This window comes from Macrobrachium rosenbergii, chromosome 36 (genome assembly GCF_040412425.1).
Source record: "Macrobrachium rosenbergii isolate ZJJX-2024 chromosome 36, ASM4041242v1, whole genome shotgun sequence".
Taxonomy (NCBI): Eukaryota; Metazoa; Arthropoda; class Malacostraca; order Decapoda; family Palaemonidae; genus Macrobrachium; species Macrobrachium rosenbergii.
Window position 1 is genome coordinate 1637448 of NC_089776.1, and position 26810 is coordinate 1664257.

Genomic DNA, 26810 nt, shown 5'->3' on the forward strand with positions numbered 1-26810 from the left:
ATTCACATATAGTAGAATAAACCATCTTTTTTGTGATCTATGTAAACCAATGCACTGCCGTCTTGTAATTTGACGTTAACACAATTTATGTATAAACATTTTTTTTAATACAGTGATAAACATGTTTGTGCTTCGGAATAGACTGTAATGTAACTGTAAATAAACTGTTTTGGTTCAGTATTTCATATTAATCTCATAAACTGTGTTTCAAGTTAGCATTATTTGGTGTACACAAACTAGTGTAGATGAGAAAAATAAGTAAATTAACATACTGTCTTATCATAACTGGCAAGCAACAAATGGTCTATTTTAGTGATGTTTTGTTTACATTTCTTTCATTTGGCAGCATACTCAGTGCTAGCAACTCGGACCACCCTTTCCTACGTCACAATACAGCATACCACCCGTATTCGCGTTCCCACGATTCACGGACTCATGCATTCGGGGATTTCTCTGTCGAAAGCATCTACCCATTATTCGCAGAAAATTCACGTATTCGCGGTATTTTTCACTGAGAAATATTCACTAATTACTGTATTTTCATATAATTTTCATGACTAAATGCACTTTTTGTGATAAAACTATTAAAATACTCTGGTATAAGTATTTTTAGAGGGTTTTTCTTGTGTTTAAACTATCACAATAGGCTGTTCTAAATTTTTTTAGAGGGGTTTTAAGTATTCACGGATTTTTAGCTATTTGCGGGGGCGGGGGGTGTTTGCGGTATGCATCCCCCGCGAATACAGGGGGTTTACTGTACATCGAATAGGCCTTCACTTTCAGTGGTCTCGCTTAGACTTCCCTTCTCTATGCCTGCAGCATGAGGAATACGTGGATAGGATTAGTGGTAGATTACAAAGATTATGGAGGAGGGCACCAATGGCTCCCCTGAACTTCCTCTGCTGTTAATACTTGCCTTGCCCACAGGGCTGGGTGAGTCCAGAACCAAAATCACACTCATCTCGGGAAAATATTGCAAATTTTTTAGAGGTCTTTACATAGGATTTTGCTAGTGAACACGAGGTGGAACGGCCGTTAAAGTTTCAATCAAGGTCATTAGCGACTGATGGCAGGGGAGAAGTCCCACCCTCTCATCCGTCTGCACTCCACTTTGCCTTTAGGCCCAGGTACCAGAATGTGGGGTGGTTGAGGTGGGCCATAAATGTAAAGAACCTTAGGTTTGTATGTTAGGAAAAATACAAATTACTTTAAAGTTTGTAATTTGTCCCTACACAAATACGAATCTTCAGTCTTTAAAGGAGACTTACCAGTTGGAGGGTGGAGTCTGGGTAAATCTCTGAACCGAGTGGTTTGGTTCTACCTACCCAGGAACACCTTTCTGGTCTGGAAGAGCTTAGGAAGGAATCCCGCGCCTCTAGCTTGTTGGACATATAGAATGTTGCAACTGCTAGACTTCTGAGCTTAAAATAATGAATTTATTATTATTATTAAAAAAGGTTAACCAGACCACTGAGCTGACTATCAGCTCTCATACGGCTGCCCCGAAGGATTTGGATGAAATGAGAGGTCTAGGCTAGAAGCCTTGCACTGGGACCAAATAGGTCACTTGGTATGGTGATGAATGAATGAAAATGAAATTAAAAGTTGCACAAAGGCATACGCTCTCACTCTGGAACACACACACAATAAATACATTTATACTCATGTTTCCGCATATACTAATTAAAAAGGTATATTAAAATTCAAAATAATTTAAGTAAAATTTTAAAATTAGTTGTTTTAAAATTCATTAGATTTTTGTAATTTTATTATTTACTTTTTATATTTTATCAATTAAATCACAGCTCCTCATGAACATGGGTATTACAAAAATGCTGAAGATTCTGGTAAAATTTCTTTTATTGATTTATTTCCAAAATCTGATAATTGCTGCAGGTTATATTTTGGATGTTCATACAGTACATGCTTCACTGTCATCCACACTTTGCACTCTGGGAATTCGGGAGGAGGGCCATGTGGATTGTTCATTAAGAGTCCATGTGTCAAATCAAACGAGTATGGCCTATTCGAAGACGTGTCAGAATTACTTGTGCGTGTCTCTCTCTCTGATGTGATGAACTCCATTTTCCAACATTGGATTTTATCTATTTTAATTTATTATTTTCAGGTTCTTCATTCCATATATTTAGCCATTTACTTACAATGATTGTTTTTATATATCTTATATGAAGTCACTAATAGGGGTGTTTACATTTGCTCTTGTTATGTGGACTGCTTCTTTAGCTGCTTTATCAGCCTATTCATTTCCTCTAATCCCTACACTGGCAGGGATCCAACATATTTCAATATTTTTTCCATTATTATACAATTTACGGAGCGAAAACTTAATCTGTTGTACAATATTATTTTTTTTTTTATTATAGCTTTGAATGGCTTCTACAGTGCTTCTGGGGTTGCTATAAATCACAAAATTATTAAATGAGGCATCTTTAATTATTTTTATGGCTGATGCTATTGCACATAACTTAGCTGTAAACACTGAGGTATTATCTGGTAAAGAGAACTGATACATTTTGTCTTGGGATACTGCAGCATATCCCACTCCGTACTGTGACTTAGATCCAGTGGAATGTTGACCTTTTCGGATTATATGTTCTACTGTATGTTGTCTATGGTGTTCTGGAGTATATGAATACCTTTTTGATAAATATTTTAAGTGTGTACAAAATCTCATTTTATTCATTGTCCAAGGAGGAGGTAATTTTAATACGGTAATTACATATTTATATTTAGCGACTCAAACAATCTTCTAGTTCTAATTGGGAAAGAGGTGGATGATTGTTTATAAACACATCTCTTAATCCAAATAATTTTTTGGTTGGAGAATCATTTGTCTGAATTCTCAGAGTACTTTTCATTGTTACTAGTTCTCTAAGGGGAGAGAGAGAGAGAGGTAGTTCACCACATTCAACTTGTAAAGAAGACGTTGGTGATGATGAAAAAGCTCCTGAGCATATTCTAAGGCCCTCATTATGAACTGGGTCTAATGTTTTCAGCGATGCATCCGATGCAGAGCCATATATTTCACTTCCATTATCAATGATAGACAGCACTGTTGTTTTATACAGTACAGTAAGGGTGTCTATTGGCTCCCAAGTAGTGTTCGATAGTTTTTAATTAGGTTTAATGCTCTTTTACATTTTGATTTCATGTATATGTTACGTGGGCTCGCCAGTTCAAGTGAGTGTCGAATACTAATCCCAAAAATTTTGCTGTTTGGCCAGTTGGTATGTAATGATTTCTGATTTTTAAATCTTTCACCTTTTTTCCACTTTTTATTTTTACAAAACATTACTGCTTGAGTCTTTTGTGTAGAAAATTTGAAGCCTACAGATGAAGCTCATTCATCTATTTTTATTATAGTTTTATTAATGATTCGCTCTGCATGTTTTATGCGAGATGCTGAATAATATATGGCAAAATCATCCATGTACAAGTTACTTTTAATTCCGATAGGTAGATTATATTACTGGTGTCATTTATTGCTAAAGTAAACAGTGAGCCACTAAGGACGCTTCCTTGTGGAACACCATTTTCAAGTGGAAATGTACTTGACAATACATCATCAATTCTCACTTGAAAAGTGTGATTTGTCAGAAAGTTTTGGATAAACCTAGGTAAACGTCCATGGATGCTGTTTTTATGTTTTTAATATTGCATATCTCCATGTAGTATCATATGCCTCTTTAATGTAAAAAAAAAGACGGCTAAAGTAATTTGTTTTCATTCAAATCCTCTTTGTAAGTGGTCTTCCAAGTTAGACAGGGAATCCAGTGTAGATCTGTTACATTGTGACCCAAACTGAGTGGGAGTCAAAATTCTATTTTCTCGAATGTGCCATGTTAGTAAAACGAGCATTTACCATTTCTCTAGTAATCTGCATAAACAACTTGTTAAAGAAACTGGTCTGTAATTGTTTACATTACTGGGATCTTTTCCAGGTTTGGGGATAGGAATAATTATAACTTTACGCCATTCATCAGGAAATAAATTTTGAAGCCCTAAGTGGTTATAAAACTAACGTCTTTGCCAAAGGTGCTAAATGGCGGATCATTTCAAAACAAATACTGTCACCTCAAGGGGCAGATTTACTGCTGTTCAACAGAGCAAATTCCAACTCTTCCATATTAAATTTTCTATAATATATATCTTCTATTGTTTCAAAATTTATTGTTATTAATTCTATATTACTTTTCTTTGTGTGGAAATATTCATATAAATTTTTGTCACTACTTACTTTTGCTAAATTTTCACCTATTACATTACTTATTTCCTTAGGATCAAGTATTCTTTTCTCATCTTTTATTATGTCATGTTTAGATGGTTTAAAAGGGTTACTGTTTATTTTCCTGAATTTTTCTCATATTTTTTATATGGGGTATTATTAGAGAGATTTGATACATATTTCCTCCATGAAGTGATTCATCCTGAATTACTTCTCTTTTAAATTTTCCAGATATTTTGTTATTTAGAGGTTTTAATGTATCAATTTCTAATAATAACATAGTTTTTGTACAGTTCCTTCTAATATCGGTAATGTTTTATTTATTTTACTGAACTTTCTATTCAAATTATCTAATCGTCTTCCAATTTGGTGTTTTATTTTTATTAATTCTGTTAGTTTTTCAGACCACCATGGGACTTTGTTTTGTTGGATGAGATTTGGATTTTGGTATTGCTTTATCAGCAGCATTTGTAATGAAATCAACAAGAAATTCATTAGTTTTATTATGGTCTTTTAAATATATTCAAATGGTGGGATATTCCTAGTGTGGAATTCATATGGCTCCTAATCTGCTTTATAAATGTTATATTGAGGGACATGCTTGGTGGGGTTTTTTTGTAATAATGAAATTAATGTCATCAACGGTATTCGAATCCAATCTGTCAATTATGTTGGATGTACATAGAGTTGAGTCGATTGAGGAAAATGTTCCATGTGTTTTAGAAAAATATGTGCTGATTTCGTTATCACTTATACAGCACATGTCATATGTATCTATGAATTCTTCTATTTTACTTCCTGCTCTACTTGAGTCTGTACCATTACAGTCCCACATTGGGTTGTGAGCATTAAAATCACCTACTGTACTATTAATGTAGGTTCCTTGGCATCATTAAACAATTCTTTAAGTTTGTCAAAGTCATAGTTTTTATTAGGTTGGTTGTATAAATTAAAACTTACATAATTATCGTTTTTTATTCGTATTCTAAATAATTATCGTTTTTTATTCGTATTCTAATACTCTATATTTGCAGATCAGTAAAGTTTACAGGTATTTTATCATAACACACTTTCTTATGTACATATATAGCAGTACCTCAAAACCTAGGACTTTGGTATATCTCATTTTAAGAGAGTCCAACAGCACATTCTTATCAACCGATTCATCATTATTTTCAGGAGATACAATAGTACCCTGAATGCTGTTCATAGTGTCATGCTTTTTACTTTTACATTCACACTGTCAATACTTTCTATGGATAAATAGTCTTCAGACTTTTTTTTTTTTTTTTTTTTTTTGCTGTGGCCTCTATAAGCCACGTCTTTCTTTTTATTTGTCTGAACGACATTTCTGTCGTTGAGTGTCCTTATCAAAAGGAGTTTTCCAACTTAGGGTAGAAATTTGTTGTTTCCATGGTTAGAAACCTTGACCAACTTCCACTCCCAAAAAGGGAGTCGATGTGAGTTAAGGTTGGGTCAAGACAATATTTATTTCGTTTGGGTTTGTTTTGTACTAGAACATAAGGTTCCCAGTGTGATTACACTAAGATTTTTTTTTTATTTTTCTAAAGAAAAGTTGTCAGAGGAGGGTCCAGAGGTTGTCAATTGTGCAGTCACTACCTTCAAAAGGCCCAGGGGTACCCAAATCTTTATTTTCACTTATCATAAAGATCTGAGGGAGAAAAAAATTACCTGAAAACCTTAAAAAGATATCATCAGCTTTTCATGGAGTTTTATTCTTCCACCAATGGCACAAGTGAGAACTGACTCCCAAATGTCCGCGTCCCTACCCTACCCCACGGGATGGCACGACATGATTAAAGTGGCCAAAGTGTAAGCCAAATCCGCTTGCTAGGACTGAAGGTGTTACGAGAATACTATCATCCCCACTCTAATCATGCTATGGGCAAACTGGAAAGAATGCTGAGAGTCCCATCCCCAAAACCAGAGCCCCCTGGAATCCGTGGTACAGCCCTGAAGAATAGTTCCGCCTGATATCTTTCAGGGCCGAAAATTATTGGGTAGTTGATGGTCCTACCACAGTTCCCACTATTTAGCTTCGGATATATACCCAATCCCAGTTATGGTATCTTTTCCTATTTATCAGGGCCAATAAATTTTAGCAAAAGCAGAAAACTTCACAAAAATTAATTAAGAGAAATATAGAATAGTATATGGGACTCTTGGACTCAAACCCAGGAACAGATTCCTGCGGTTCAAGAGCCCTCACCACGTCAAGGTGGTCTCAAATCAAGGGGGAAAATACTGAATTGTGTCATTACTTTGAAAAGAGGCTTGGAAGAACCCAAGGGTGCCAGAGCTAATAAAACTTGCTAATAAGACCAACAGGTTTATTTTATTGTCTATCCCTCTCTCCCCTCCCCTAGAGAGAGAGAGAGGGGGGGGGACATGCATCCCAAACCATCTAAGTAACATGATGGACAGGATGCCCTCGTCACGTGGTCTGTCCAGCACTTGATGGCTCGCTATCTGTCTCTTTGTTTTAAGAGAGAGAGAGAAACAGGTAAAAGAGAGAAGGGAGGATACCAGTCACACACACCCCTTCTTTCCTGCTTACCGAGCACCTTAGACGAGATGCAAGTCCCCTATTGGAGTAGGATGAACCACACAACTTGTTGGGCAGTCACCACAAAATCCAAGGAAAAGCATACCCAAAGACTTATGGGCAAGTCCTGAAGATAATACAAGATCAATTTGGTCTGGTGCATCCACATACCTGCCTGTATTATCTGCTGAACCAACAGGTTCTTCTGGAATGCAAGGGACAGGGCAATGGCCCTGACTTTGCGATCTCTCGCCTGGACCAAACTCCTGCAACAGGAGCAGAGGTGCCACAGTACTGCTAGCCAGACTAGGCCTGGTCCTGGTAGACTGATATCAGGGCTGGCACTGGTGGTCTGGGTAGGCAGGCTACCAGGGTTGGTAATGGTAGAAAAGAACATCACTTAGAGATGATGTATAGGCCACTACCTGGACATTCAATCTCGACACTGCTTCAGAAGTTACCAAGAGAGAAGTAGCAGTCCTACAGCTAGCAGACACTGTTTCTGGTAAGTTGTCTTGGGCATGGTCGGAGCAGATACTGGCAAGTCCCTCAAGCCTAAGAGTGGTTATTAGTCCAAAAGACACTCGGCTCTCCTGAGTGGCATAAAAAGGCATATAACTCTCTGAGGCCCTCAGCCTCCACAACACCTGGAAAAAGAAGTCGGACTATATTGTTTATTACACTCATGTCACGATGGTACATATGATAATGAATGAGGATCAACACCCCACCACCAAAACCCCGCCCAAAAGACACCAAATACCAGTCTGTTCTTCCCAGGACAGTGACTCGGCAGTTTCCTCTTCAAAAGGCTAAAGTGATTGATGGGTTTGTATATAATTATATCATAAGCAGTAATCACTCAAAAATATATCAACTAAAAACAAAACATAAATGACAAGTTTTTAAAGTAATATGTATTTTTCCTAACTATGCAAACCTGAGGTCTTTACATAGGAATATACTTCAGCGAAGCTGGAGACCGGCTGTTTTAACTTTAAACAAGGTGGCTAAGCATGTAGTTAACTACATTCTTACCTTCTCTAACTTGAACAAGACTGCCAAGTCCCGGCAAATTAGATAAGTCGTCTCTTGGCCCCAGATAAGATGGATATATATTTGAAACTATGCATCCTAACGAGTACTAACTTTACTGTCTTTGGCAATGCCTTCACCTCCTCCCAAGGGCGAGGTTGAGGAAGAACCGGGAACTGAAGTCTGGAAGTGGACCGCAAATTCGAAGGTTTCAGCCCCGTACGGTGCCATGTTGCTTCATGGCCTGTCAGGTACCCAATCTCCAATAGCAGAAGGCAGAAAAGAGGGCAGGTACCCAATCTCCAATAGCAGAAGGTAGAAAAGAACGCTGCCCTCATCGTCCTTCCCCTTTCCTCATACCCTTGGCCCCTTTCCAGGGCAGACAGGGGTCTAAAAGGAGCGCTGCTGTGCACCTTTCTTGTAGGGTAAAAGAAGAATGGGTGTACTTTCGTGGGCCCTTAGAAGCCTGGGGCTTCCTCAAAACCGGAGAGGCAGAAACAGTCTGGCCCGAAGGCAGAGCTGTAAAATCATGCAAAGACCTGGAGATCTTGGCCACTGCCAGTGAACATGTGGATCAATTCCTGATGCTACCTCTGTCACTTGAGGCGTCAACTTTTACCACTAGCCAGAGGGATGTGGAACCCAGTATCAGTTCATTCACGAGAACCAGTGAAGACTCATTACTGACGAACCTGGTAACCTGAGTCAAGACAGTGTCTCTCCTCTTGGCATCAGATTCGCACGTAGGTTAGCTGTCTGGTGGGCTAGGTAGAAGAAGGTTCTACCTCCAGACAACATCAGTCTCCTGAAGGTGACTTCCTTTCCTGAACTATGAGAACTTGAAAAGGAAGAAGTGATCTAGGCCATGTAATTGAATCAAGATCCCTTGAGGGGACTGTATGAAATGCTGCAATGACAGTCAATTCTATGTCACTGCCCTCTGGAAGGGAAGTTCCCTCTGCAGGGAGGGGGTTAGCAATGGACTCGAACAACAGCTCAATCTGTTGGTCAGCAAAGGGCTCTCTGAGGAACTGAGGCATTCTTTTGGTGACCCAAAGGCTGAGGAAGTGTCCTGCATAATAGGGGAAACCTGAGTGAATTGTCTTGGTCATACAAGAGAAAATTCACCTGGCTAAAAAAACCCTTCGGCAAGTTGCGACCATAATGAGCCCTTCAACTTTGGTTTCCTATAGGGGATCGCAAAAACCTTTGATGGTTGATGAACAGCCTACAGGGAAGCTAAGTTTCTTCCTTGAGATAGTAAACTCCCAAATTCATGGACGATCTCTGAGAAAAAAACCTCCAGAGGTGCCCTGTGATCTCTCTACCACTTGAGTATACTACTGGTTTGGTCAGCAGACTGAAAGTGGAGTATATGTTACTGTGGTTGGGAAAGGATGAAAGAGCGAACATTTCCAGTCCCAAACCCAAAACTGTCTGATAACTGGTCCTTGGAAGACTCCGAGGAGGTAGGAAAACAGGTGAGAGAGTCTAGCACTCTTTCAATACCTGCCAGAAGCCAAGGACCCTGCAGGTGTGTAAGGCCATGGGGGTCTTCAATTTAGGTTGACGATGGCCATACAGGTCTGGGAGAGCAAATGTAATCATGCAAATGTGCTGGGAGGCTATCCCCAGGTAAGCAGGCTCGTTCACTCGAACATGGATGAGGGATGACCCAGGGAGAGCGATCGTGCACTCTCGGGCGTGAACATGGGCTATCCTGGAGAGGTGCTACGTCTTCTTTGAGGCCATGGCCTCTGCAAGTGGAGAAGATCAAATCAATGAAACTTTGGGTTCCTCCTTGGTCCCTAAAAACTTTGAGGGTAGACTTACAATCCAAGGAAGTAGCCATGGTCTCTTCCCAAGATCATTGACACATCAGCAACACTATCTCTGAATAAGTTCTCTGAAGATTGGGAGTGTCTGTGTCCTGATGAAAGAATCTTAAAGAGCCTTTCCAGGTCACAGAACCCCTGGACTACTCTCAGCAAGAAGGAAGCCTTCTCTCAAGAGGCTGAGCACCTTTCTCTGACCTGCCAGAGCTGAAGCTCTGACAAGAGAGGAAAGCTGTAAAAGATTGTCACCCTGCAGTGACGATGGCTACATGGGTCTAAGAGAGCAAACCCGACCACGCTAATGTGGGGCGGAGGCTGTCCAGAGGAGAGCATACGGGTTTACACAACGCGCACAGAAGCTATCCTTAGGTAAGTAGGCTCATTTGTGCAACTGTGAGAGCAATCGTGCACTCTGGCATTAACTCGGGCTGTCCTTTCAACATGCCCCAAGAGAGAGGCCTCTGCATACGAAGAGGACTGTATGGGAAACTTGTTCAAGTTTCTCCAGGTGAGCGGACTCGATGCTTCCGAGTCATGAAAGTATCATGCATCAATTGCTTCTGCTGCTTCAGACATCAAGGAATCTCGAGCCGAGTCAGGCTCTATACCAGCCTGTGGAGTGATTCCATGGTACTGATAAAAAAAGTAACTCAGGGTTTCAAATAAACCCGAGCACCAGTGGTGTCGTGGGTCCCATCAGAGACCCGTGCACCTGGACCCACTGAGTAATGAGTATATCGATAAACAGTTGCTTTCTCTGCCCGAGTGTCTGACAAAACTTGTGCAGAGGTATGCTTATACCAATTCACATAACGTGGGTCCCATCAGAGATCTCCAAATTGTGTCATGGGTTGAGCAATTGGCAATGTACAGGGCAATACCGAAGATATTGCTAGCGAGAGAACACATAATTCCCAAGTCCCTTGAGCTCTAGAACATCTGAAAAACGTAAAACATTACAAATGTCAAATAATAACTTTCAGAATACAAACTGTCCTTTGCACTGTGAAAGAATAAAATTCTCTGCGAGAAAACAAAGTGTCATAGAGTCCGTACGGTGAGGTCAGAAACCAGTTTAAGTTCATTGCAAAAATCAGTTTGACCACTCTTACGGCTAAAAAACTAGTAGGGTTGCATTATGTCAGAATGAACAATTATATCAGAATACTGAATAAGCAACACACAAGGGTACAAGAAAGGGATGGATTGCATTATATCATATTAGCACATTATGTCAAGATATAAGCAAAAACATCAAATCAGTTTTACCACTCTCAAGGTTAATAAGTTATGGGGTTGCATTATGTCAGAATAAACAATTATATCAATACTGAATATGCAACACACAATGGTAAAATAAGGGGTTGGCTTTGCATTAGATCATTTAAGAACGATATTCTTCAGATATAAGCATATACGGTAACGCACTAATATATATCAAGAAAATATAACAAATGAATCAGTTAAATGGCAGGCACAGAGGGAAGAGCGCATGTCTCTCTCTCACCACGGCCAAAAGCAAAGTGAGTGCATACCGACTAGGTGGGCAGGACTCCCACCCGTAGTCAGTAGGTAACTACATACTTAACCACCTTGCCTAAAGTTAAATGGCTGGACTGCAGTTGTGCTGAAGTATATTCCTATGCAGAGACCGATGGTTGTATACTGTGTAGGAACAATAAGCAAACGGCAGTCAGGCAGAGAAGTGCAGAGGTGTCTTCACACAATGGCGGCCGAAACCAAAGTGGAGCGCAGACCACCGAGAGGGCCATTCCAGCTCACATTCACAAGCAAAATCCTATGTAAAGACTGAAGGTTTGTGTTTGTGTAGGAACAAATGAAGATACAGTATAGTCTTTCTCTACAGGGCAAAAAGAAGGCTGTGACAAGACTACCTTATCTATGGTAGACCAAACTATCACAGTAACTACCAAATGAAAAGTAAAAAGTATTGGTAAATACATCGAACAATGACACACCCACTAATGAACATTTCTAGAAGCTGCTATGTTTCCCACAAAAACAAAGTATCTATCCATGGCAAGGGAAAGGAAACTGTTGAATTTCCTTGCAAGCAGGCTCACTTAACTGATGGGTTAGGTATCAAATAACACAAACACATACACAAATACAAAAGAATGACGAATACTCCACTTTATTCATCAGAGAAAGATGAAACACCAAAGTCCAGTAGGAAGACAGAGAGATGTCTGTACTTGATGGCAGCCAGTACAAAAGTGAAGTACAGACTGACAGGAGGGATGAGCCATTTCCAGCTTGTGCTTGAAGTAAAATGTATTTGTGTAGGACTCAAAAACTTAAGTCAGCATAGAAAAAGCACAGTCAAGACCAAGGGTGGGAAACCTGTGACCTTCTGCAGCTTTCAGAGATAAATCTTAATTACTATAAAGGCAATAAAATCAACCAGTTACAATAATATATAGCAAAACCTAACTGCAGAACTCTTACAAAATAGGTAAAAGGTAATACTAAATTTGTGCAGCGTGGAAATAAATGAATGACATAATCTCTAAACTTTATAAATCACTACTAGATAAAAAAAAGGGGGAGGGGGAGATGTCAAGATAAGCAAACTAAACCCAACTTTCGAGCAAATGGCATGTGGCATCTTTTGTTTCAATACATGTGGATGATGGGTGATGAGATAATTACTGCAGATTTGCCCTATCATTCAAAAGTATGCTGGTTGTCACAAGGACAAGTATAGGCCAAAATTTTGTCTTTATGAGACCAAATAATTAACTTTTACAAAGAATAGAATAAGAATTGTGAATTATCAGATGCAAATTTTCACGGAGATGTTGCATTTGTACGTGATGTTAAAACAAATTGACTTTAATATTCTGATGCAAGGCAAAAATAAACTTATACTGTATATGATGGGCAAAAAATTCTGGCATTTAGAAAGAACTTATTTTTCAAATCCCTTCTGGCTAAGTCAGAACTTTCAGAACACTTTCCCCAATTAACAAAAGTAATGAGAGAGAATGAAGAGTAAACCTGTGAATCTTTTGAAGAATACGAGTCAGTGTTAGACTCAGTAATAGAAGAATACAGTGAAAGCTTTAGTGATTTGGAAAAGCATAACATCACCCTGAAACTAGCTTTTCTGCCTCACTCGAATGATGTGTCAGAGGCACCCAAATACTTACAAATGGAACTCACTGAGTTGTTTGAGGATAGTATCCTGAAATCTCTGTTGGACAGCAGGGAAGATCACTGAAATTTGAAGAAAGGCAGTAGAATATCCTTGTCTTAACACAATGACTGATTTCACGCTTTTCTACAACATCTGTTGTGAATCCACAGTCTCGTACTTGACACAAATCAAGAATTCTTTCAGAATGCAGGTGACAGATGAGCATCTGGAAGACCTATCAAAATGGAAAACCACTATGTTAGAGACCAATATTAAAATGCTGTCTCAAAAGAAGCAATCTCAAAGACGTCTTACTCCTGTCTTTCTATGAGATTATGTAAATTTACAAAAGGTTTAAAATAATTGTAAAAACCAGTTGCCGATTGAATGCGGCCTCTATGAGGGATAATGAATTTCAATGTGGTCTTCATGCACAAAACGGTTCCCCACCCCTGGTCAAGACATTCAAACCAGACAGCACACCAAAGAAAAAGTACATGGTAATGTCAGGTGAGTGAGGATATTTCCCTGGTCACCAGCCTTAGTCACAAGTCTTTTGGGTTGGGTTGGGTTGGGTTATGGCCTTTATAAATCAAACCATCTTCATGCACAGGCTGAACTAATTCATGCCCCAGGCCATATTTTTAGTTAATACAAATCATATCTTGATGTGCCCATATTTCTTAAGGGTACTGGGGCAGATCCTGCAATACATGGGCATTTTTTTTAGGTGCATGGCCAATCTACAGGGGTTTGCGAGCAGTTCATCTTGTGCTGTGTAAGCATGTCAGGAATGTTTGGTTAAGTTAGTTAGGATGATTAGTGATGACTTAGATGGAAGCAACTTGTGAGCTGCTTTTTATGCCTTAGAATGCCCATAGATGTTGTATTTGAATGTTAACTGTACTCTTCTTAATTTCTTGTGAAAGGCTGATGCATAGTCAAATGGAACAGAGTAAGTTTAAGGGGAGCACTGACTCCATAAGGCCCCATTATAAAGAAAGTGCTTGTGAATGAGGGGATTTGCTTCAATTTTTACCACTCATTCTTCAACTAATATTGAAAATTTTCAATGTGGGAAATTTAGAAATTCAACTTCTAGGTTAATTTTTTTTATTTGATAAAAAGATTTTAAAACTTTTCCAAAATATGCAAAAAGAAAAAGTTTCACTCAAAAATTAATTTCCCATGTACAAAATCAAGATATACAGATATACTACATTCTGTAAAAGTTTCATCAAATTTGGTTCAGTCTACTTGGAGTTATAAGCATTTATTTTTGAAAAACTAACTTTTAAGAAAACAAAAGAAAAAAATTATGGCTATTTTTAAATAACTATGAAACTATGACAGTTAGAAGGCTGATTTTTGCACAAAAACTATTTTGTCATATAAGAAATATGCCCTGAAATTTACAATATAATCAAATGAATAGAAATGTGCTTTCTCTTGATTTATATGTTACCTATAATTTGCATTTATATATATACAGGCAGTCCCCAAATTACTGACGCCCGACAATCAAATAATTCATCAGAAATTATGAATAGAAATATCATCCGACGGAAGAAATATGGCCCCAAAATGGCAGAATAATCATAATTTGAAGGTTTTTTTATGTAAAATTTACAATAATAATGCAGTTTACATCGCTTTCAATGCACCCAGAGCATTAAAAGTAAGGTTTTCTTATGATTTTTGACGATTTTCGACGATGTTCCGCTTATACGACATAATTACGGAATATATGTATATATATATATATATATATATATATATATATATATATAATGTAAATTTTGTATGTATACCCTTGTATCAATCATCTGTCCACATTTTACTAGTAAAGAAGCTTTTTGTATACTTATAGAGCTGTCAAACATCATTTGACAGGGAGGATGGACTTTTAGCCACTTTCCCTAACCAAAAAACTTTTTCGCTTCCCTGGGGTTCAAACCGAAATCTAAAATCCTTTCCCTTTACAGCTGTAACAGCTCACCCTTTAAGCTGTCTCCAAAGAGACTGTGTATTGGTGAAGAGCAAAAGAAATAGACTATGATAGGAAAAAATAACCTACTGGTTTTTAAAACACTCACTCACTTTAAAGGAAGAGTTCCTCTTGCCAGCCAATTCACCTTCCGGGCGTCCTTATCTCTTGCCTATGACTTTGCCGAGGGATATGCACGCAGTCTAGACACCTCGCATTTGTTTAACATAGTGTTTGAAAAACACTCCATGCCCAGACCACCCCGTGTACTTGGATACGTCCTCCATACTAAAGTTACCGAAAAAGGCAAGTGAGGCTGCGTACTTACGGAGGTCATGTGACTTTGGGTCTGATCCTGGGCATAGATCTACAATTAAATTATAAATGCTGGTTCTGAGGCTTTCTAGGCAAAGTGGGGTGCTTTCATTTGGTACCAAAAAGAGGGGCCCTTGGGTGATATGGTTGGTGCGATCAAGGTACTTTTTCACTGTGGCCACTGGACACAGCTTCGGATTAGAGGGCAAAGAAGGGATAACTGTGGGTTTCCGTCTGTGAAACGGATTCTCAGTTTTAGCTAAAAAATCTCCGAATGAAAAGGTTACATTATTCTTTCCGAAAGAACAAAACTGATCTCCTCTTTTTAGTGCATGGATCTCCGCTGATCTGGCTCCCATCGCCCGGCCCACTAAAAACGTTTTTTCTAACAAAAATTTCATATTATTGTCTGAACGTCTGTTCAGAGCAGCTAGGACTATATCTAGATCTCATGATAATTCACATGGTTGTTCACTCGGCCTGCGGAGAGCCATTGATTTCATCATCATTTCAAACACTTCTGATTGCACCCCTACTCCGAATCCGTACCCTAAAAGAACCGCAAGGGCTGCCTTGTGATTTTTAATAGTGGAGGGCGCCAACTTTTTTACGTCAAATACAAACACAAAGAGCTCCCCCACGAAGTTATTATCGATGGTAGTTGGTTTACAGTCCCTAACAAATGAGACAAATTTGTCCCACACTGACTGATACTGTTTGGCGGATTTCCCCTTAATATTAGTGATTAAGAATTCCTGACTTCAGGTGACCATTCCATGAAGCACAGGGATCTGAGAAAGTCCACACGTGAAGGCTTTTCGTCAGAAAGGAGGAGGCGAGACAGTTATCCCTTGAACCTGCTGGGAAAGAATAGGAAGATGTAGTGGCTTGTGATGAAAAGTCAGCTTCTGTAGGGTTGGAAACCAAGGGCTGTTTGGCCACATTGGAGCAATCACTACTCCTCCTCCCTTGAACTCCTTGAGGAGTTGTACTACTTTCATTAATAAAGTCGTTGGAAACAGATAAATGTTCCCAGCAGGTTCCAGTCCAGCGGCGTGTCTCTGGCCACTGCTCAAGGTCGTGATAGGGGTGACAAAATTCGGTAATTTGTGATTGTCACGTGTTGCGAACAGATCTACCTGAAGATATGAGTGATCTTGGAGGATCCCGCTGAATGACCGGCTGTCCAATTCCCACTCCCCTTCCTGGGCTTTGAATCTGAGAGGAGTCCGCTAGACATTCTGAGCTCCCGCAAGGTGGGATGCTGACAGAGACCATTTCTTCACCTGAGCTAATCTCATGATCCCCAGCACTATATGATTCAACGGCTTTGACCTTGATCCCCACGCTTCAAGCATTGTACCACCGGCTTGTTGTCTATGAACAACTGAATGTGAGATCCTCTTGGGTTTCAGTCCCTTGAGTGACAGCAGCATTGCCATCATTTCTTTGATATTGATATGACAAGATTTGAGGGCTCCCGACCACTTTCCGGACACTTTGTTCTGATCTGAGTGTCCCTCCACTCCGTCCTTCACCGAAGCATCCATATGAATGGTCACTGAGACTGGTTTCGGGACTAGCTGGACTGAAGATTTCAGGGCCTGATTCGATGCCCACGGTTTGAGCATTGTCTTGCACCTCCTTTTCACCGAGACATTGTGGTCTCTGAATGATTTGTTTGCCTTTAAAATGAGAATCCGGTTCAAATCCTTCAAAGTCGTTTTCAAGACTGGATCTACTATTGATGCGAATAGTAGTTTGCCCTGCAGCACTTCTAGGTTCCTTCTGGAAAAACTCTTGGCTTTTCTGAACCTCTTTACCTGATCTACTATTGACCTCCTGGAGGTCTCTGGTAGGGCTAGCTTTCCGCTTCCTAGACACCATTGTATGCCTAGCCATCTGAACTTCTTTTCTGACTTCAGCCGTGACTTTTCCCAGTTGATTAGGAACCCGAAGTCCTGCAAGGTCTGAACCTTCTGGGGGCTACATTGAGGCCGAATGGCATCACTTTGAATCTGTACCACTGGCGACCTAGACGGAATCCTAGATACTGGCGAAAATGAGGTTGGATTGGAATGTGCCAATATGCATCTTTCAAGTCGATAGAAGAGGTGTAGCTGTCCTTTGGCAAGGTATGTCTTATCTGATCTATCATCAGCATTTTGAATTTGGGACAGTTTATTGCTTTGTTGAGGACAGAGAGGTCCAGAATGACTCTCCTTTCCTGAGAGTCCCTCTTTGGAACACTGAAAAGTCTCCCCTGGAACCTGATAAAGTGGCATTTCTCTATTGTGTCCTTTATTAGCATTTTGTTCAAAAATAGGAGCGACTCTTTTGTGCTGCGTTGATGAAAGTATTTGTTGCGGAAGGGGCCCTTCCAATCCCAGCGCAGACCTTTCGATACCACTTGATAGGCCCAAGGGGACACTTTCCAGGCTTCCTGGAACCTCTTCAGTCTGCCCCCAACCTGAAATGTCTCATTGGTTGAATTGACCTCTACCACCACCTCGTCCTCCCCTGTTACCTTTCTTCCCTCGAAAGGATCCGCCTCTTCCACGACCGCCTCGAGCCTCCTGGAACTGCCTAAATTGGGATTGTTGAGATGGCAGTGCACTGCTGCTCTTCAAGGATGGCTGAGAGTGCGGCATAGGGAATTGTTTATGGGAAGAGGGACCTTGTCCTGGGTCTGGCGCAGGAAGAGCTGGTGCTTTAAAAGCCTTCTAGCTGCGTTTTACCCCCCTTAGGTCTGCTTCCAGGTCATATCCTAGTAACTCCTCAAATTTGATACCTCGGTGGGTAGCAATATTATTCAACTTGGTTACTAGGTCCCTAGGGAAGAGGTCACTACACATAGGGGAGGCGAAGAGGAGCTCCTTTACTGGCATAGACTTTTGGTCATGAATTTCAGGGCTTGACGTCTAAGTTTTAATTTGGACGCGCCCAAGCCTCCAGAAGGTGAATGAAGATTGGGCCCATGTTCCGAATTTGTAACCTTGGGAGCACTGAATCTCTTTGCTGGTCACAGCGGTATGCCTGAGATTCCATTAACATCAAGGCTGTAATGCAGGACATTAATAGTTTCCTCGCCTCGAACTCCTGAACACACAGGGTGTGGGCAAGGTAAGGAGTGTCATAAAAAGCATGAACGGGCATGGTTTGCTAGAAATTTGCCTTTCTTCATCACCTCTGTGAAGCCTGCTAATGGTTTTGTTATATCGTCCATGGGATCTGGCAGAACTGTTCCAAAGTCCTGGAGTTCCTTTAAAGAGAACTTCGTCCGATGGGCGGCTGACTCTACCCAGTTCTTTTCCCAAGATTTGAACAGTTTATTGGTGATAGATGGGAACTTCTCACCAACTGGTACTTTCCAGGCGGGAAGGTTCCTAGCAAGAACCTGGGTGCCCAGAGCACTACCTCTCAGGTCCTGGCAGATATTAGAAAGGAAGCCCTTCGCCTGATCCTGGGTAAAAATCATGGTTTCCTCCGGTACCATAGCCAGTCTTAGGTGTTTGGCATCGAAAGCGAAACTTACTACCTTTGAAGTGGACAAAAGGTTTTGCAAACTCTAACCTAGCTAGAGGGGTGCATACATCACTATCATAGAAGATGCCATCCACCGCTCTAGCTAGCCGTGATGCCACCACCCAGGGATTATACTGCTCTGGCTCGTCCTCCACCACTCTCAAATCTGGGAAATCATCTATATTAATGGGTGGATCTGACACTTGTGCATGCTCTGGAGTCTGTCCCTGAGCCCCTGTATCCAAAGATTTTGCAAGTTGTAGTTCTATCAACTTGTCCAGCTTTGATTCCATTGCAGACATCCTAGCTTCTTGTACCGCATACTTTCTCTTAGTAGAGGCAGTTGTACGGACTGAAACATTATCCTCATCGACGTCCATAGGAGCCGATTTACTAGGGATGCTGCCAGGAATCGGTTGATCTACTGGGGGGTCGAGGCTCAGCATCATATAGATCCCCCTCATCATCCAGATTTTCAGATTCTCCCAAATCGATTTCATCCCCTCTTATGAAGGGGGCACCACAGTGGATACATTAGGATCCACTGCGACATCATCAGGTGAGTTGTCATAAACCCTGACCGACTGAATTCTGGCCGTGGGGAAGAGAAAATCTCTTACACCTTTGTCTGGCAAATAGCCAAGAGGACCTTTTGGGCCAATTTTGGAGAATCCTCTTACCCATGCTCTTAAATGTTGTATATTAATATTTGCCATAGAGCCAGAAACAGTGTGATCGCCCGTACGAGCCCATGACAGCCATTCAGTACATATGTCACACCCTTCCGGACTCCAGTATGGATGGTCCGTACCCTGTACACTGCAGGAGCACACCTCGACAAAAACTCATGCTGAGTCTTGATGAAGTCTATCCGTTTCTTACAGGCGGCATTAGCGCACTTATTTGGCAAAGCCTATAAAAGAAAATAATACTATGAAACACCCCTAAAATGTTTAAGGAACTATGTTATATAAGCCCTTACATCATGAGAAAAAACGAGCATATAGTTTTTATATTCTCGAATGAGGTGACATTCATTCTACCATCTCTTTTTATATTCTCGAATGAGGTGACATTCATTCTACTGTCTCGAATGGCTGGATTCATGCCCAGTCGACATCCCTGTTCAAGGCTCGTCTCCAATGGGCGCTAGGCACAGGGGAAAAAGGGGGGGGTACTCACTGGGGGAGTGCTACAACTGAAGGGCAATCTATGATCACGAACAAGGAAGTCAAATAGTATTGGGATTATGTCAGTTCTATGACAGAGCAACAGGTAAATCCATGCCATTCGAGTCGAGGGTATCATAGACCAAGAATGTGGGCTACCATGTAGGCTTAGCCTAGACTAGGGGATCTAGGTATATCCAATATAGGACATCGATCGCCCCAGACGAATAACGTTGGCAAGAATCGATACTCACGACTTCACTGGTGCATGGCAACAACCTTACAGCTAATAGAACGACATATCTTTATTTGAGTTCATTACTCATTTCTATACTACACTATTTGACATAAAAGAGCTACTTTTTCGAATCAATTCGACATAAAAGAGATACTATTTCGAATCAGTTTGTCATGAGAAAAGCTACTATTTCGAAATAATTCGACTTGAGGTATCTGGTAACTCGAATGGGAGCCAGTGTATCATATGCAATTTTTCATTTAAACGATTCCGAGTCGAAGGTTTCTGACAGAGCTTCGATGGAACCTTCTAGAATGTTCCAGAAGCCTGCATCATTTTCCCCACTGATAATGGGACATAAATCGGAGGTTTTACACAAAAAACTCTATCAAAATGTTCAAAATATAGTTATGTCACATAAATAACACTAAAAAGAATTACCTTAAGTACTGAAAGCGGCTATCATCCGCTTCGGTAAACCTAAAAGTAGCAAAGGTTAGCCTAACTTTAGCGCTAGCGTTCGGGCTATCGATAATTTCATAACAAGCAGGTTTATATAAACTTTCCAAGCATGTTTAACAGTTCACGCTAAGGTTTTTTGACATGTTGAATCTAAAAATCCTACCCTAACCTATGCTTTTCGCTTTAATTAAGGCAGAATCCTAGCCTAAATATGGGTAGCAGTATGACGCTCCCGAGCCATCATTTCGGACACTAAAAAATATATGAAAATATTAGTTAAGCAGGACTAAATTTTGTGACTGCGGTAGGACAGGTACTTATCTTATTCCCGTTGACTGAGATGAAGACTCCATGCCAAATAAAGTTGAAATCCTTCAAATTACGATGGAAAATATTTTACCACACACACCAAAAGACCCCATGCCAAATAAAGTTGAAATCCTTCAAATTACGGTGGAAAAGATTTTACCACACACACCAAAAGCGTGGCTAGAAAAACATTGGGTTGGCAACATGCGCATGCGCAGTAGATGTGTAGTCGCGTTTTGACCCGATTCATTCGAACTAGCCACGGAAGTGCAAATGGAAAGGTGTAACCAGTGGAGATGTTTAGCCATGAATTGATTCATCAATGCGGCGGATAGGGGTCAAAGTGCAGACCCCGAGACCTGATATCCTATCACAATAGTGACAAGCTTCTGTTAACCGGAATGAATACGTGCCAACCCTGTGCTATAAGTTCTCTGATAGGGATTTAGCCTGGGCGCTGCCTAAGGCAGACGTAACTGCATGAGGCTTTTTTCCCTTTGACTAAATATATACATATATATAAATATATATCTATATATATATATATATATATATATATATATATATATATATATATATATATATATATATATGCATATATATATATATATATATATATATATATATATATATATATATATATATATATATATATATATATATATATATATATATATATATATATATATATATATATATATATATATATATATATATATATATATATATATATATATATATATATATATATATATATATATATATATGTATATCATGTAATATTTTGATATATTTACTCTTTCTGTTCATCATGTGTTATGTGTAATGATAGTGATTATTGAAGTGTCGTGTTTAGTTTGGCATCAGATCTCAAAGGAACTAATGGTTTAAATAACTTAATAATGTAATTTAGAATGAATAATATCTTTCTTGATAAAAGAGTAGTATAAGAAACACGTGTGTCCTAGAGAGAACTTGTTTCTTTTCAGTTGTCATCAGTTGAGATAAGAGAGAGCGCTTTGTTTTGGGTCAACGTGAGAACAGTTTTGAATAACAATTGCCGATTCGTTCAGGAAATCAACTCAGTTTTTCACTGTTTATAAAACATGTCAATCATAATTAGCCGATTGCAGTATGTTTCTACTGTGTAAAGATTTCAGTAAAAAATTCATCCTGTACAAAAAGAATATGAGTACGAAAAGAATACGAGTGATTTCACAATGTTACATACATGGCTCTGATCACGTACGTCCCTTTGAGAGACAGAGTAATGTCCCGATTGCGTTCAAAACGTTTTGCTGGAGTGATGTCACCTTCCTTCTAGAACTTTTCTTTTGTATCTCGTAACCAAAATGCTTTAATGACGTCATGTAATTGTTTCATGTGATACTGGAATTCTGAAATCTCTTCATTCTGATTTCCGAGACCGATTAGTTTGGTTCCTTCTCTCTCTCGTTCTTAAAAAGATTACTTTTAACGTAGTATATTTGTGGTCACATATTAGCACTGAGATCTGAATTTAGTAAAATTATCTCATTTGTAACAGCACCTGATAAAAAAGTGTTTTTAGTGAAATTAGCGCAGCTGCAAAGAGATTTTACTGAGGTTTTCACAAGTTTGTGTAAGGTAACGTGAATTTTACTTATTAATACCATGGTATAATAAGTTAGTAAATTTTACCTTAGTGAAATTATTATTGATAAATCTTATGTATTTTTGTATATTTTTCTGTTTGCAATCTCTCCATATTTTCACTTTTTTTTTGTTTGTGATGTAACATTTATTTACATACCATTTTAAATATTTCTTGGTAAATTCAACATTGCATACTTGATTTCATTTTTCATTTATTAAGATTTTCTTTTCAAATCTTAAGTGATTCTTGATAGTTTAAATTTTTCTTGATTAATTTAAATTCCTGATAAAATTTAAGTTTTTGTGAATTAGTTTTGTTTCATAATTTAATTCAAGAATTAATTAAGTTTTGTGTTATTTTCAAGTAATAGTAAATTTTTCAGATTGTGAATTCTAATTATAAATTTTGAATTTAAAAAAATTTTTTGTATTTAATATTTTTTAGAAAAACAGTGTTTCATTTACTGACCACCAGTGAATATGATTAATTGTGTGTGCATAAGGCAAGTGATAAACATGTTTTGTTCTTTTAGTTTTGCTAAAGTGAATTAAGACCAGGGAAACAGTTAGAGTTTTTTGATGAAGTGATGCCCTTTTACTCTAGAATATTTCTTGTTTAATTGTTGATACCTCACACATATTCTGATACACTTAGTTTGATTTTTCAAGTGATTAATAAGTTTTTTTAAGGGATCACTGTTACCTTTAGAGTACTCAGTCGTAATTCTATTGTTATGAGAGTTCAGGTATCTGGCTGAAGTGAGGTAAATTTTGAATTTTGAAATTAGTTGTGTAATAACCAAGTACTTGGTACGCATCGTGACAATATATTATTTGGTGCCCAGAGACGCGGGAACAAAACAAAACATCACTCTGGTTTATGGTTTATACTGGTGGTGTTAGGGATATATTTTGATAGGAGAGTGACCACATAGTTATTTTTTGCTTTGTATTGCGAATTATTTAGTTGAATAACTTAGAGAAAATGGCTCTGTTCGATGTTCAGAAATTTTTAGCAGCTCCATCCATCCAAGAGTTATCTAAATCCAACAGTGGACTGCTTTAGCAGTGGTATGTGGGGGTAATGTGTCTAGTGGTATGATTAAGGCACAAATCAGATGTATTGCAATCCAAGCATTGATAGACTCTGGCAAAATAGATGAAGAGTTAGGAGAGGCACAAGAGTTGCTGAATGCAGCTGAGGCAGAATTTATAAATAAACATGAGCAAAAGAAAGAGGAAAGTGATGTAGAGTCAGACCTTAGACGTATAGGAGCAGAAGAAAATTTGATTAAGCTGAAGGTGCAGGCTGACAGAGAGAAAATACAGGCTGAAAGAGAAAGAGAAGGTAGAGAGAAAAGAGAAAGAGAAGAATAAAAAGCAGCAGAAGAAGAAAGAGAAAGAGCAAAAGAGGAAAGAGAAAGAGCAAGACATGAAAGGGAGATGGAGTTAATAAAAGCTCGATCCACAGTACCTGTAACACAGTCTAACTCTACTCAAGGTAATTCAGACCCTGTATTTGATGTAGTAAGAGTGCATCCCTGTATTTGATGTAGTAAGAGTGCATAAGTTAATTCCAAAGTTTACAGAAGAAGCTCCAGATGAGTTTTTTGATCACTTTGAAAAAGTGGCTTCAGGTATGGGATGGCCAGAGGATAAATGGTCAGTCTTGTTACAGTGTTCTCGTTGGTAAAGGAAGAAGTGCCTATTTAGCCTTATCAGCTGATCAGTGTAAAGAGTACAAGGTACTCAAACACAATGTGCTATAAGTTTACCAGATGACCCCTGAATATTGTAATGAAAGAGTCAGATCTTTGAGAAAGGATGACAAGATAACTTTCTTGGATTATGCGTATAAAATAAGAAGATTTTTAAACAATGGTTGGAGGGTGCTAAAGTTAAATCTATGGGCGAACTTGAGGAGTTAGTAGTCCTAGAGCAATATCTTAGAGGAATTCCTGAACACATAAGAGCATATTTAAGAGAGAGAGAGAGAGAGAGAGAGAGAGAGAGAGAGAGAGAGAGAGAGAGAGAGAGAGAGAGAGAGAGAGAGAGAGAGAGATTAAGAAACCTGACAAAGCTGCTACATTGAGTGAGGATTATAACATCATTTGTAGCAAAAGAAGTTACAATGTCAGGTACCAGAACCAACAACACACAGGTTTCAGGTCTCATCCAAATTTCAGGAACATTATAACTGGAAATCATTCTAGTGGCTATGCCAATACAAAACCAGGTAACACCCCTCAGCAACTGAATGTTAAATCCTCATCATCCAGTCTGTTCTCAAGACAGATACAGAAGACTAATGTTGTCTGCTACAGGTGTGGAAGAGTAAGACACTACAGTCGAGATTGTTATCAGGCACAACAGCAGACCAAACCAGTTGGTCAAGTGGTTAAAGGTAACCAGGTGAAGTAAACTATGAAGAGCAGTGTGGGGAAGACTGAGACAGTTGGGAAGATGGAGACTAAACAAGCAGAGTGTTTAGCAACCAGTGGAAATGTAATATAAGAATACTAATGCTTATCCCTGTATTCAAGAAATTGTGTTAAACCAAAACCAAGAAAAAGATGTAGGTACCACAAACTATGATAAATTATTTGAAGCATTTATAATTGATCAAGAAATCTTTGTATTTTCACTAAATACTGTTGCAGCTAAAATTAAAAGTCACAACATTAGCACAGAAATACAGTAAGTTTAAAAATATTAAATCTTTGACAACATCATGTCAGTTAGTGATAGCAAACCAATCATATCATATTATGAACCTCGTCTTTTCACAACATATAAATTCAACAAACATGTGCCATATAAGAATTACTCATATAAAATAAATGAATTTAAATTGTCTCGGTTAGAATTAAGGAAGCTTGAAAATTTTAACAATGTTGATGAATATTTCTACTATAAAGAAACTCTCCCCAATTTTATTATTAGTAAACCTAGTGGTAATAGTAATAACTATTATTTTGTTTATCCTAGTAGTGAGAAATCTTATTATCAGAAAAATACAAGGGATATTGACAGAACTCAATAATAACAATAATTAAAAATTGATGTTAACATTAATTGTTACATAATAATGATTCCATATGTTTACTGATCATATGTTTATTGTCCATATGTTCATTTGATATACTTATGAATTGATATACTTATAATTTGATGTGTTTGATATTTTAATATGATTATTTTTTTCAGAATATTTTAATGAACTTATGTATTTTCCTCCACAATTGGAGAAAAATTTTTATTATATCCATTATTATGTTTTATTACCAATTTAATTATTACTATTGTATCCATTTTATTATGCTTAGTTAAACATTGAATAAAATGCTAATAGATTCATAATTTCGTCAAAAACAATCTGTGTAATAAAAATCCACAATTATATAGTAAATGTATTACTATGTAAAATATGTAAAATAAACCAAAGACTTTTGAACACTTCAATGGTGTTCCTCATCAGTGCTAACGTTAAAATGTAAGTGAGGGTATTTTTCTTGTCAATAGTTTTAAAAAAATGGGGGCGGGGCGAGAAGATAACAGCCATCATGGAAGCACTGGTTCGGGTGTTATGTTATTCCAAACTCAACAGGCAGTTGCACCAACCTCCTTGATCTTCATACTTGCGATGTTGCATCTGCCTGCGCTGCACAGGTGCCATAGTTGGAACCATCCACAGGGACGTTGGCTATATGGAGAGAGAGGGGAAGAGGAAGCAGAGCATCAGGGTTCACACTGTCAATGTCAGTTTTGAAATTAAATTGTTTTATGTAGTGTTTGGCAATAAACCAGTTGATGAAAGGGTCTTTCATCAACTGGTTTATTGCCAAACACTACATAAAACAAAATAGGCTGGAAGGATCTAGAGTCGGAGGCAGTAAGGAAAAGCTGAGATAGGGTTCCCTTATTGCCAGTCTCTCCTTCCTCCCCTTGCTAGAGGAAGGAGCGGGATTGCTTCTATGACTCTATAAGAAAAATAGAATGGGTGTTCGATGTGTAGTCTTACTGCATCAGTGCCAGTTCCAGCAGCTATTGGTTCGAGTGCTATTCTCATCCCTAAGGAGGAGAAGTTGGAGGATGGGGAAGGAGGAGGACGAGAGGCCAGTCACTCTCAGAATCCTTCTCACTTCCAGAACCAACACCTTAGGCGAGATGCTACTCGTCCTCTTAAAGGAGCCAGGTAAGACAAAACAATTTGTTGAGCAGCCACCACAGAGCAAAGGAAAAAAGGTTCCAAGGGTCTGTGGGCAAGACCGAAGGAAGAAGACAAGAGTGTGGTCTAAGAGACCACATCTTGCTTCCAGGCCAACAGA

The 26810-nt window shown here is 38.8% G+C and overlaps 1 protein-coding gene across 2 annotated transcripts in view; it reads right to left on the reverse strand.

The window, feature by feature from the left end:
• LOC136856548 (uncharacterized) overlaps positions 1–26810 on the reverse strand; it is a 156563-nt gene that overhangs the window by 113417 nt on the left and 16336 nt on the right. The window contains exon 2 of one of the 2 annotated variants that reach the window (XM_067134387.1): positions 12869–13077. The gene's annotated coding sequence lies outside the window, so the exon portion shown is untranslated. Of the gene's footprint in view, positions 1–10144; positions 13078–26810 lie in introns of those variants that run through there. The other variant, XR_010858391.1, reaches the window with a different exon arrangement.